We start from the raw sequence: 9,239 nt of genomic DNA on the forward strand, positions 1-9,239 counted from the left end.
CCAAGGTCTCCCCCTTCCCAAAAGCCCAGCTGACCATGTCCTCCTGTGCAAGATACTTGTCCCCAGTTTTGCCCCTCCTGAAATGATGAAACTCCTGAGGATTGAGGTATTGGGAAGGAAGCTCCAAACATGTAGCAAGGTAAGGTGAAGGAAAATCCATACAGGAACTGCTTGGCACCTTCATCAAGTCTTTTCCAGCGGAAACAATTTTTTCCTCCCAGTGTTTTTCCATGAGATTTCAGTTTCCTTTTCATCCCAAGCTGCCTTGAAGCTCCACATCTACTTCAGCTCTCACTTTCATGCATTCGATCCCTCACAAATAACCCCCGACCTTTCCCAGCTGCACTGAGCAAAGCCACTAGTTCATCTTGCAGGCACTAAGGAGGAAAAGGATGACTGGGTATCTCTGAGCTGGAGAGCTCCCCGTAAGTAACCAGCACCTATATATTTGCTTAGAGGTTTATAAATATATATATATAAACCAGATACCTGACCCTGTAGAGAAGCTGCTCAAACACGCTCACTGCAGACGATTTCCCTGAAGCAAATACTTTGCCGGGTCCCAGGAAGAGGGGAGGTAAAACCAAAGTGAAAAGGGCTTTGGGGCTTCAAAGGAGAAGTGAGGGGCTGGATGTGGATTCAGCCGTAGTTCTGGAGCTTGCATCAAAGTACTGCTTCCTTCAAGGGGTTTCAGACACAAACCTCACACCTGCACTGGCTGCTGCCCCAGAGCATTCCGGGAATGGGGCAGATGGGAGATGTTTCTCCCTGCTGCCTCACTGTCCCCCGGGCTCCAGAGTAGCACTGAGTACCCAAAGAGCATCCAACCCTGGGTGCAGGCAGGATGCTGCCTGCAGAGCTGAGCTGCTTGGGGAGCAGATCCCAGAGCAGGCTCCCTCCATGTTACTCCTGTTTCCAGGATGAGCCCTGTACAGACCGAGGGTCTGCCCATGAATGATGGCACAGCAATGCAAGGCAGCTGAGTGCAGATGGAGGTCAAGAAGAAAGTATTTGCTCTGGTGGCACCATGTCTAGCACGAGCCAAACCCACCAAGCTTTGGGCAAAGCAAGTGGTGGGGTCACACCTAGAGCACCAAAGCACCCTGGCCAGCCCTATGCTGACAGCTCTCTGTCCTGCCAGTGGGAGCAGGGCCACTCTGGAACTTGCAGGGACCCTTCCCCAAGCCTCCACATGGGGACATGAGTCTGGAATCATGCATAAGCCACAAGAGCTGGTCTACCTCAGATGGGAAAGGAGAGCAGGGGAGAAACCTCCTTAGGACAAGGCAAACAATGATCCCTCATAAATGGGTAACAGCCATGCATGCTGCTGGGCGTCCTGGCCTTATCTCCCCTGCACAAACAAGCCCTGAACTTTGCCTGCTGCTTGGCTCCCGACATGCCGGGGACTGGAGCCGGGAGTGCGGCAGGGATGGTGCTTATCACAGGGCCAGCATGGCGCTGTGAGCCAGCCCCGGCTAACATTTAACCATTGTAAGCACCAAGCCAGCACAGGGGGGAAAACCAAACGAATAAATTAGACTGGGGAGTTGTGCAGGGTTCCTAGCCGGGCAGGGGGGAGCAGCCTCCCATGCTGTCAGGGCTGGGCTCTTCTGCTTTTTCCAGGGAAGCAGCTACACCCATTTCCAAAGGCTCCTTTGCCCGAGATCAGATGTAACTTTGTCCTAAAGAACATTTAATCAGTTATGCTGTAAGAGCCAGTTAATATTTTACTCAGAGAAGCCTGTTCCAAGCCTCCCTATTTTTTTTATTTTCTAGTTTTTATTTTTCATACCTAGGGTGGGGGAGAAAAAGCAATAAGGAACTGAAACCATCCTTGGCTCCCCTCAGGTCAATACCCTGGTCTCCAGTCACAGCAAACACCCCCAAACCCATCATTTCCCCCTTGTCAGGGTGCAAGTTCTAAGCTCAGGGTGAAGCCAAAGGCTCAGGCAGGAAGCAGAGGAGGTCTTGATCTGTCGGACCCACCACTGGGGCTAGGGGCAGATGGATTACACAAGTCCAACACTTCAATGAGAAATGGAAAAAAGCTGGGAATGGAAACATCAGAGTTTTCTCTGGGGAAGGGAAACAAAAAGGGGAGAGGAAGAGGCTGAAAAGCAGCAGCAGCTCCAATGGAACTAGGAGTTTAAGAGAAAAACTGCTCGGAAAGCCCACCCCATCCCCAGGAGTGAGCTCCCAACTCCCTTGGCACCTCACCTACTTCCCAGCACAGGGGGGCCAACATAGGACCTGATAATCCAGCCTCAGCTCCCACGTCGGCTGGCGACGCTGAAGAAGCAGGACGGTGAAGGCAGGACACAGCCGCAGGGCTGACGGACACTCCGAGAGGGACGAAGCCAGGAACCAGCTGCTCTACTCACAACATGTAACATCCACAGAGGCAAAAGCCCACCCTCCTACCACTGGCTATCAGTGCTCCGATGGGCTTCAGCCACAGCTCCCAGCATGGAGCCAGACCCAGGTACCGTCTCTCAACAGCAGGATGTGTTTTCTGGTCCCTGGGGAATGCCAGGAAAGCACTGGGGCGGCACAGGCGTGCAGGCGTGGGTGAGCGCGCAGGGGAGCGAGCGAGCCCCGGTCAGGTCTGACTGGGTTTACTGGGTCACGACGGAAGCTGTGTGAGCATGACTGTGCCGGCCTCAGCCTCCCACCGGCAGCCAGCACACAGCACACCCAAACGGGCTGGCCCAGTCGGCACCTCCTTAAAATCCCCACGACCAGCGTCTCTGGAGGAGCAAAAAGCTTTTGATGAGTGAATTTCACAGTCTCACCAGCCTGGATCTGGCCAAAGAAACTAGCCAAAGAAACCAGCCAAAGCTGTCACACACCTCAACAGCCACTGCAGCAGGGCTTTCTGTGGGCATAGGGGCCCCTTCCCACTGCCCCATGGTCCTCAAAGTCACAAGGCAGCAAAAGCTGGGAGCACACGCTATTTGCAAGCTGCAGTGCAGGGAAGCTGCGCTGTCTGTGGGGCTGGCAAATATGGAGAGACCACAGACGGGATCTTATGGACCCCCATGGATGTTTCCTCATCAGCACAGCTAAAAATTATGCCAGCTTTTTAATTTCAGAGGAACTCAGGAGAAAGAATGGAAGTGGTGGGTGGGAGCAGCACTTTTCCAGCTTACCCCCAGCATCCATTCTGGATGGCAAGACAGATTTGCGGAGTGGGATAAGACACTTTCCCATCCCACCCCTCCCAAGACAGCTTCTGTTTGTTTCACCAAGATCTAGTAAAGCCTAAGCAGGCTCCCAGAGTGGCTGCTGGACATTTCTCCTCTCAGGAGCTGCTCCCCTTGGCATCACAGACTACTACCAGCGAGCACTGCTGGTTGCCCAGTGGGAGCCAGGGATTTCCAGAGGGTGTTATCTGGGTTATGGAGTTGCAAAACAGCCTTAACAAAACCCCCATCAGGGACTGCACCAGAGGACACCATTTGCACTTTGCTTTTTCAAGGCAGCCCAGCCCAGGCACTCCAAACCCCATGCAGCCGATTCCACTCTACTCACTGGGGCCAAGCCTGGCACATCCCCCTGCAGCCACTTGCATTCCCACTGCCACTGAACTGTTCTACCCTCCAGGAGACTGGCTCAAGCTGCCCTCAGGTTCAGCCGAAACAGCCCGACCCATTCCTGGTGCGGGTGGGGGGAAAGGCACCTGCTCCAGGGGATGAGGTGGGGAGAGCTCCCGGCTCCCAGGCGTGGGAACAACCAGTAAGTTATGGGAAAGGAGCCACCCAAGGACGGGAGACAAGCCTAGCCCCAGCCTGGATGCGAGCGCAATGTGTTTTGGGCCCCCCTTCCCTGGAGGCGGCAGACCTTGAGTGGGAAATCCTGCGAGATGTGGGAAGAGGAGCCAGGATGGAGGTTGCCAGGCAACTTTAATTCAGCCCTTGATGAACTTCCAGCACTTTGCTTCTGCTGCAGAGCCCAACCAGCAAATGATAAAACATCAGATCCATCCCAAGCCCATAGTGTCCACCTGTCCATCCATTTGTTCGAGGAGCTTGCCCCTGGCCTCACGCCTGGGTTGCCCTGCAAGGACATGGGTATCCTGTGGCAGCATCCCCAAAGGCCAGCACAAAACAAGCCACTGTTCCCTTTTGCAGGGGCAGGATTTGACCCGTGGGACTGGGCTGGTGCTGCTGCACAGATATTTCTCAACTAGACAGAATTTTTGTCAACAGCACAAGAAAAAAAAATGCAAACTCGTCAAAAGCCCTCCGGGAAGAGGGGACCCATGCTGGGTCAGGGAGAGAAGGAGCACAGTGACCTCCTGGGAGCCCCTCCCTGGGTTTATTTTAGTTGCTTTCTTTAAACAAAACCAGGCTTGACCCTGAGGTGCTTCAGCAGACACACACAAGAGCTTCCGCTGTTCAGGAAGCAGATGTACTTCTCCTTTACCCAAATTTGGGATTTGGGCACAGAGAAGGGGAGGAGGAGCTGCAACATCAGCTTCTCTCACAGAATATCCTGCCCTGCTCCGGGCACAGAGCCCCCATGCAAAGCACAGCTATCATGGAGCCAGGGAGGCGGGTGGCAGGCCATGGGAACAGACTCTGAATTCCCACAGCACAGTCCCCACCAGCCACCAGCAGAGCCCAGCACATCCAGAAGAGAGCACCCAGCTCTGATCCCAGAAACATCGCAGTGGGGAGAAAACACGCAAAGTAGCAAAGTGATGGATGGAACAGCGAGCGGGGACAGTCAGGGATGCAGGCCGGTTTAAGGGGTGCCAGTGCTGGAGGGAGCCAAACATCCCTGAAAAGACAAGCTGAGCAGTCAGCAATAAAACTAATAACAGCCCCATTTCCAACAGATTTGCCCCCCCAGCACCACACCTTGATCGCCACCCCCCTGCTGCATTCCTGTGGGGAATGCTGCCCACCCCACAAGGAGCAGGGATACACGGTGTCCCCCCTGCATGGCTGCAGGGCTCAGGGTGTGTTAGCTTCTCCCAAGCTCCCTGTTTTCACTAATCTCACAAGAACTCGTTCCTCTCCTCCATCAGGTCGGGTCTGATGTGGAGCAGGAGGTTCAAAGGGGCTGCCAGGCAGCAACGGAGCTCAGTGCCAAGTCCCCATGGGACCTCTCCAACCATTCCCATCCAAACCTACCCAAAAAAGTCCAACTGAGAAAATAAGGAAAGCTGCTCTGCCCTGTGCCATGGCTGCCAGGCACAGGGACAGCTCTGCTCCAGCTGCTCCTGACACGACACAAGCAGACAGCAAGAGCACAGTGTCCAGGACAGCAGAACAGATCACTCCTCCACTGCCCACCCTAATGGAAAACCCACGAACACCATCTGTTAGTTCCTTGCCTGCATCCAGAGGCCTTGCCCAGAGCTGGCCTGGAAGGGTGCCAGGAGGGGAGGCTGAAGGGCAAACCCTTGCAGCTCAGTCGTAGGACCAAGAGCACCAAGGGATGCCACAGCCAGCCCAGACCCAGAATCCCTGGACAGAGCAGCAAAACTCCCCTCACAGGAACAATTCCTCATTGCTGAAGGCCATTAGCTCTTGCACGACAGCAGTGAGGACACAGTCCCTGTGGCTCTTCCTTCTCACACAGCACATATGTCCCCTTTGGAAACACCACAGCAGCAGCCCTGGGTTGACCCCACAGCCTGGGAGCACCTGAGAGTACAGCAGGGAGTCATGCAACAACCGGGAAGTGAAACCGGATGGTGCCGAGACTCGGTGGCCCCGCTCTGACTTCACCCTCACACCTCCAGTTCAGGACATGGGGGAAGCAGAGTGCAGCCATCGAGCCCTGGGATGTGGGGTGCAGATCCCTGGGGCTCCCACCTCCTCCATCATAAGGAAGAGGCAGGCTCAGTGCTAGCAACATCACCTCCAAACCCCAACATGTTCCATCCTTTCTTCATTTGCCGCATGACAAGCTTCACCACTGGCCGGCAGCCCCTCGGCAGCCTGGACAAACGAACAGACAGACAGCCCTCCACATCACAGCAAATTCTCCCAGCAAGGGGGCGTCTGCATCCAAGTGGCTCAGCACTAGATGTGATCTGCAATCCAGCCTTCAAAGGCTTTGTGGCTGAAGCACATTGTCTCCTCAGCAGAAGCAGCAACATAATTGTAGAATTAAATTCCCAGGAACAATTAGAAAGAAAATGAGAAAAAAAATCCCAACCCTAAATGTAAAAGGACATCTCAAAGCCAGCAGATTTCAGGGTTTTGTAAAGCATCTGAATCCATTTGCCTGTCCCTGTGGCTGCACTGTGTTTCATTTCACTGGGCTCATACAATGCAAGACGGAATTAACTCGGGTGTTTGTTTAGAGCCGGTTTGTCTTCCAGTTTTTTTCCAAAGCCAGGTTTGAGTTTCAAAGATGTTTCTTGGCAATGCCTGGGGTTCCCACTGTCGGGACGGTGCGGGGTTTTCCCAAGGGGAAACAAGAGGCTCAGAAATCTCACACAACCTGGGGCCCCCTTGGAAGCGGGGGCAAGAGGTGGAGCACAACCCAACTTGTCTGGAGTGAACATGGGGCTTTCTGCTGCAAGCTTGTTCCTCTCCCTTTTATTTATTCCAAAGATAAACTGTTTTCTTTTCCAAAGTCCAGCAAAACCAGATGACGGGAGCAGTTTTAGGGCTTCCAGCTTCAACATCTTGTTTCCTTTGCTTTCCCTCCAACAAAGCTTCAGTTTAGGGTCAAACCCAATTTTGATATTCCACTTTGCATTCAAAACTGCACAGCACAAAGCAGTAACATCTTGCCTTTCCCACAGTTGTTTGCATACCGCCAGCTTTGCTGCCCCAAAATCAGATCCCCACATTATTTACATGGGCCGGGCTTTGCAACAGGCAAACAGTCGCCCTCCAACAGGTAACGGAGGTGGGATTGTACCTGGAGGGAGCTTTTAAGCAACAAGAAAAGCAGAACCCAGAGCACACCCTGAATCACGAAGCTGCATCCCGGCCCCCACACCGGTTAGTTACCTGGTGCCTCAAACCCTCGGCCTCCTTCATCTCTGGACAGCAGACCTCAGGCCCCAGGAGGAAGGAGGGGGTAGGTTTGGTGATGACCTTGCTACGGCAAAGCCCTCATGCTTGTAAACCACGAGGAGCTGGTGGCACAGCCAGCCAGGGAGGGACGGAGATGGCAGCACTTCCTCCTGAAGCACCAGCCAAGTAGGGAGCTCTACCTTTGAACAGGAACAGGCACCCACGCAGCCTCCGAGAGGCAGCAGGTCCCCAGGACAGGGCCCCTCTCACAAAACCACCCATCACATGAGCTGCTTCCCAACAAGTCTCGTCAAGATGCCAAGCAGAGCCGGCGGGCAAGTGCAGGGAAATTCCCCACACGCGGCCAGGCAAGGCTGGCACCACATCTCCACTGCACCCACCACTGCCCTCCTGCACGGGGTGCCGGCAGAGCCCCCCACTCTGCCCCCCACGCCAGTCTGGCTAAGCACACCTGGATGCTTTTTCCTGGCACATGTCCTGCCAGATTTGCTGAATAAACCTCCCAGCTCCAGCAAACCTGCTGCATTCCTGGTGGGTAAAGTGGTGAAAGGTTCAAATAGATGCTGGAAGAGGCAGGGGGGGGAAACAAAGCCTCATCTGCCGGAACTGAAAGGGCAATTGGGATTTGGGGATTTTTTTCCCCCTCAGGTTGCAACACAAAAACAAAATCCTGATAGGAATCTCTCCTGCTGGGGGGCAGCTCCCTGCCCCTCACCCTCTGGGCAGAGCAAGCCTGGCCAAACCGAGATGAGGCACAGACCTGTCCTGCAGGGCACACACGAAGCATCTGCGGCTGCCGTGGTCATCCCGCCCAGGTTTGGGGTTCAGGTGGGGGGGCCCCAACCTGCACCTGCCGCAGAGGGAGGCAAAGCAGCTGGAGCCCGCAGTGGCAGGCCAACTAGCACCAAAAATGCCGCTGTTCTTACTAATAATTTCCCTGCATCTGAGCAGAACTGCACTCCTCATCCATTTTGGGAAGCCTCTTTGTCTTTGGAGACTATTTTTCTTGGCACTAGACGAGCCTTTTCATGGTTCCCCCTCCCACTTCACGCTCTTGGTTTAAAGGCCAGGCACAAGTCACTAGCCCACCTGGGCAATAATGGAGAGAGCAAAGAGAGCCCCAAATTCCAGTGCTTCAGGTACTTTCTACCTTTGGATTGGCACAAAGATGCAGAGAAGCCCCAGGACAGGCTGGTCTGCTTTGCCTGGGGGGCATCTGCAGCCCCCACAGCAATGCATCCCAAGGAGATGAATCTCGACGAGTCAGGGCTCAGACAAGCCACATTCCATGACCACCCCCTGATTTCCAAAGGGAAGGAGAGGGGGGCAGGGATTGTACTGCACCACCTGCATCGGTTTAGTACCTCATCCCAGCCATCTGAAACAGCAGCTGACCCCAGGTAATGCTCAGCCTTCCCAAACACCCCCAGCAGTTCTCATCCCTGCAGACCCCTGATCCCCCCCAGCCTGCTGGGAAAGGAAAGGGCTGTATCCAGCCCTCCCTGCCCAGAGCTGGTGCTCTGTCTGTCTGCAATTCCTACCATCATGTTCCCTTACACCCCCAGCATATTCCCCCACCACTCCTACCCAGGTCCCCCAGACCCATCTCACCCCACGCCCCAAACCTGTCCCCCAAGTGCTCCTGCATTGCCACCAGATCCAGCATATCCCACCTCCCCCTCCGGCTCATCGTCCCCACATCCTCACCTGCATCAGACCTACCCTGAACCCCTCCCCACCCTGCTTCCAAGGCTCTCCCCTCTTGTTTCTCCCAACGCATTATTCCCTGGATTTCAACCACAGCAGGTCAGAGCTCTGCTCCTCTGTCTCTGGACCCTTCCCGTGAGCAGCACCCACACCCAGCACCCCAGATCCTGCTGTGGACTTAGCACCCGGATCCAGCAGCCGAGCACACAAAACCAGCATTCCAAATCCTGCTTGTGGAACCGGACCAAGACCCGGCACTCCAGATCCAACACCCCCAGCCCTGCCTGTGGATTCAGCACCAGGATCCAGCACCCCTAATCCTCCCTACAGACTCAGCACCTGGGATCCAGCACCACAAACCCTGCCTGCAGACCCAGACCCGACCCTGATCCAGCACCCCAGGACCTACCAAGCGATTCAACACCCGCACCCAGCACTCCAGATCCTGCCCGTGGGCTGAGCGCTCAGCCTCAGCCCCGGCCGTGTGCTTGCAGCACCCACACCCAGCCGCCCGACCCAGCTTCC

General features: G+C 55.0%; 1 protein-coding gene across 4 annotated transcripts in view; it reads right to left on the bottom strand.

The window, feature by feature from the left end:
* The window catches only part of SEMA4G (semaphorin 4G), a 29,440-nt gene that overhangs the window by 9,485 nt on the left and 10,716 nt on the right, over positions 1-9,239 (bottom strand). Inside the window, exon 1 of one of the 4 annotated variants that reach the window (XM_017726147.1) lies at positions 2,221-4,826. The exons of the other annotated variants lie outside the window; for them this stretch is intronic. The gene's annotated coding sequence lies outside the window, so the exon portion shown is untranslated. Of the gene's footprint in view, positions 1-2,220; positions 4,827-9,239 lie in introns of those variants that run through there. 4 annotated transcript variants of the gene reach the window in all.

The sequence above is a fragment of the Corvus brachyrhynchos genome, unplaced genomic scaffold, assembly GCF_000691975.1.
Source record: "Corvus brachyrhynchos isolate BGI_N302 unplaced genomic scaffold, ASM69197v1 scaffold61, whole genome shotgun sequence".
Lineage (NCBI taxonomy): Eukaryota > Metazoa > Chordata > Aves > Passeriformes > Corvidae > Corvus > Corvus brachyrhynchos.